This window comes from Astatotilapia calliptera, chromosome 22 (assembly GCF_900246225.1).
Source record: "Astatotilapia calliptera chromosome 22, fAstCal1.2, whole genome shotgun sequence".
Taxonomy (NCBI): domain Eukaryota; kingdom Metazoa; phylum Chordata; class Actinopteri; order Cichliformes; family Cichlidae; genus Astatotilapia; species Astatotilapia calliptera.
The window spans coordinates 967,630-971,955 of record NC_039322.1 but is presented as its reverse complement, the minus strand read 5'-3'; the positions used below and the strand labels follow the sequence as shown (position 1 = coordinate 971,955).

General features: G+C 38.8%; 1 long non-coding RNA gene across 1 annotated transcript; it reads right to left on the bottom strand.

The window, feature by feature from the left end:
- Nucleotides 1-419: 419 nt before the first annotated feature.
- Nucleotides 420-993, bottom strand: LOC113014783 (uncharacterized). The gene is made up of 3 exons (XR_003271014.1): nucleotides 867-993; nucleotides 600-776; nucleotides 420-514 (listed from the first exon to the last, which is right to left on the bottom strand). It is a non-coding gene; the product is annotated as an uncharacterized LOC113014783 (long non-coding RNA).
- Between the last annotated feature and the right edge of the window lie 3,333 nt (nucleotides 994-4,326).

Below are 4,326 nucleotides of genomic sequence, written 5' to 3'. Positions count from 1 at the left end.
TACAAGGGGGGAAATTGAGTTTTAAAATGAAGGTTTTGTTTCTAGGCAGCTCTGAATGGAGTCAGGAGTTTAAAAGATTTAACATGATGATTGAACTGATTTTATTTCTGAACACAGGTTTGGAGGTCCAGAGGACGGGTACTCAGAGAGGAGAATTGCTGAGGGTTTTTTAGATTATTTTGGATTTAATTTGAAATAAGGGGCTTTATAATCATTTTATGACTTTTGGGGTGTTTTGATAATTTAGATACGGTAAAACTGAGGCTGTTACGGCCGAGACCGTTTTGGACGAGTGACAGGACTCAAACGCAGGACGCCGAACAGCTCGTAAGTAGATTTTAAGAATAAAGTTTAATGTTTCCACAAATATTCATAAACAAAAGGTGAGAGTAGACAAGTATGATGTTCCACCACTGAAACTAAGTAATGATCTGGTCCGGGTCAGAGAGGACAGCTATTCCAGGGATTGGACTGGAAAGCAAGTCACATTTGATCCAGGAAAAGGTCGGGGTCACTGTAACAGAGTGCACATGTTCAGATACGGATAAGGAGACATATGAATATGTTGCTGATTCAGAATCCTCCTTCGTACTGCGTACTTGCCAAAGGAGGTCGGAGATGACGTAGAGGGGTGAGTAGTCCGGGTGTGAAATCCAAAAAACTCCTGGCGTGGAGGCAGAGAGGCAGGTAGGTAATTTGGGTGTAGCCTGTGGGACTGCCAGATGGTCCAGCATCCAAGTAGGTGCTCTTCGACAGGGGTTGACAGTTGGGTGTAGCTAAGAGAGAGGCGCACAAAAGACAAACATACAGTGAGGCAAGGTGATTCACAAAATACATAGGGAATGATGGTGGTGGCCTGCACTGACTGATGTTAGCAGAGAATCTGGCGAAGAGAGATTGAGTACGCTGGCCTTATGAGTCCCCGGCTAAATTACCCACAGGTGTAAGCGATCAGCAAAAACACTGAGGCCCCTCCCCGGGGTGGAGACGCCGGCTCGGAGGGAGACACACTGGCACACACCCGGACCATGAAAGAGGCAGAAATTGTTATTTTCATTTTTAAGCTAAAGGTTTAAAATGAACTGAATCCTGTTCATAATAAGTTGAATACCAATCTTAAAGGGAAACTGTGGGACAGCTTGAATAAAACATATGCTTTGTAGAAAGGAAGATTTTTGGAGTAAAAATGTTTGATTTCTTTTTGATTTCTAGAATAAGCGGTTATCATGCACACTTACAGTCACAGACATGACATAGATTAGTTTCTGGGGTAAAGATGAAAAACAGTTTGCTTTGTCTTTGCTTAGCAAGAAGTAATGCAGAAGGTGTGGAAATAGGCCTGCTCTGAATAGGTCGACAGGAAGGATATGAAGACTGAGACAGAAAAATGTGGGTGAGCTTGCAACTGAATGTGCACCTGCAAAATAACATTTTTTTTTATTTTTGTACAGGATGTTTATGATCAGATAAGAGAAGAAGAGAGCTTCTTAAAATTGTGTCAAAAGTGTCGCTTAACCAAATGAATAACATTGAAGATTATTTATGTATAAATGATTTTTTATACACACATTGCAATCGTGCTCATAGGAGTTGTCACTCGGTAAAGTGAAGGTCAAAAACGTCGTTCAGCGTGACTGACTGAACTGATATATTGTAGGGAGGACCCTGAGTGCCGATGGATGAATGCCAACATGCTTATACACATAATGAGGCTGATCCTTTTGATTAGAGAGTCCCGAACATGATAGGTTGAACCAAGTTTGAAGAATTAAGAGAACAATTGATGAACATAATAGGTTATGGAGGCGTAGCAGGGAAAGTGTTTGTTTATTCTTTACAGGAGATTCCAGAACCAGAGCAAAACCATGGCGAGAATCCAGGAACCAACCAGAGGAAGGGGGACCCCGAAAAGAAGCACAGCACAGAGAACCACAGTACCAGCAAATGTGTTGTTTAAGAGACTAAAAGCTTGTTAGACACAGGTTGAATGTGCGCGTAAAAGTAATGAAGAGTAATGAGAGGGACTTTAGGAATAGTTTGCAGGATCGATATGTTATGTAAATTGCCCAAGAATAGTGTTAAGACCGGATATATGTTACCCCTAGAGGGGGTGAAAACCAGGAGTAAATTTTACATTTTAACTCTATAGAGGCCTTTTAATAGGATAAAGTTAATTATAGATGATTGGGTTTTATAGTGAGCAGTGAGGGAAGGCAGAAGTGGGGTTAAATTCTGACTCTGGGGTCAAAAGGGGATGGTAAGAAGAGAAGCAATGATAGTTCACAGCCCAGCGTAAACTCGAGGTGCTGTATAAGGGCTTGATTTATTTGTTTGATTTATTTGTTGTGGATACAAGTAACTACACCATAGTAATAAGGGAACATTGAAAGGGTTGGGCAATTGAAAGGTTTCATTTTTGATATGATTTCTTTTGTTATATTTTAGCTATTATTCTCACATGAAAGTAAACTTAATGGGAGAAATTAGGAATTATGTTTCTGGTTTCTTGGGAAACACGAAAGGGGAAACTGTTGGGATTTAAATATACAATCTGAATGCTTATTTGCTGATTATATGTATAAGAGAGGCCCAACTCTGAGTACAGTCTGTGCCAAAAGTACTAACAGGAAACCGCGTGCTTTTGCAGAGAAAATAGGAGCTGCAGCCAGAAAGTGAAACTAAGCAGAGTCTTTGATCGAAACTCAAAGTGTGTGTGACGTCTAGAGGAAGTATATAAATAACTAGGCTTCCTGTTTGTGCTTCAGACTTTTCTTTTTATGTCAGGATGTCATGTTGAGGCTTGTTGTTTCTGTGTGACATTGATGACACGCCTCACAAACTAGAACAGCCTTTATTAAATCCATATATAACGACTGAATGGAGGCTGGAGTGGATGCTAATCATCATTGTGCTTTTACTTAACAGACTGTGAGTCACCTGAACATAAAACATCTTCATTAAACATTAATAAATATTTATGTATTTTATGAGAGCTAGAAGAAAGAAGGGTGGAACTTCAATACTGTCCTGGATGCATGCCGACTATAGTTTATGGCCAAATATTGTGTCTATTTAATGCCAGTTTAGGTTCATTCTTGAATAAATTATTGTGCTTTTAAATTTCCAACAACATCTTCCTGGAAGGTTTAAACTCACTCACAAAAGTGAAGAACATTTCTGTGCATTGGGTGTGTTGCTGTTTAAATGCATCATCAGACATGCAATGGACTGTAATAAACTGTGCTGTCAGTCAGCTTGTTGGTATTTACCAGGAGATTAAAAAAAGCTCCTGGTTCTGATCACTGACGCCAGCAGCTGCTGCACACATGAATCACCTCTGTGCAATATTTAGCAAAGACTTCCTGCAAAACATTTCCTGTAAAAGTAACTTATGTTGACTGAAGCTTACCTATCAAACTGGTGAAGAAAGTCAGTCATAAACAAGAAAAGAAATTCTGGAGTACCACTGTAAAATTCTTCAAACACAAAATAAATAGTTCAAATAAAGTCGTTTTTGCAATATTTTGAAATATTACTATAAACATATTTATGAACTGACACAATTGTGTTTTCCATTGTGAAGCTTTTATTGGTGTGTGTGCTCACATGTTAGATTTACAAGACGGTGTGATTTTTTCATATTGCTATCACCAAATATATCGGTCCGAAATTACAGATCCGGATTCTTTTTGATGGGAAGAAACACTAGTGAAAGTTATTTTCTGAATTATAATTAGAGGATATTTGGAAACTCCAGCATTTTGCTATTTTTGGATTTGACTGTATTTTTGCTTTTCTCGTACAATTTGTCATATTGGCTCAATCGATGATGAAAGTTAAACATTAAAGTTTTCTATATGCTTTCTTTCGCAGTAGTGTAAAACTCAAATACAGACCACTCAAAAAGGTCCAAAATTGAACAAATGTTTAAAATCATTTGCTGCCGACAGAAATGATGAGCTAATGGAAGTGGACTGATAAATGAAATGGATGCATGGCTGATAGACACTGCTCGCTGCTGAATAAAAATGATTGTGGTATGGCAGTATGGCTAAACAGGTGTTGTCTCAAAGCACAGGCACAATTGTAACAAAATCTTAAACTATCACCTATCTGGGGTTTTGGACAGTTAATTATTAGAGTAAAATGATAAGCTGAATGTTACCAAGGTCCAATTCACAATGGGTTCAACATGTGAACATGAAATGTGTTGTGGAGTTTTGAGTCCGTCTGACAGAGTTCTGGCTCCACCACTCACAGACTACGTGGTGCTGAAGTTTTAAATCAGAGTAATGCTTTCTTGTTCTTTCCAGTCTGCCTACATTA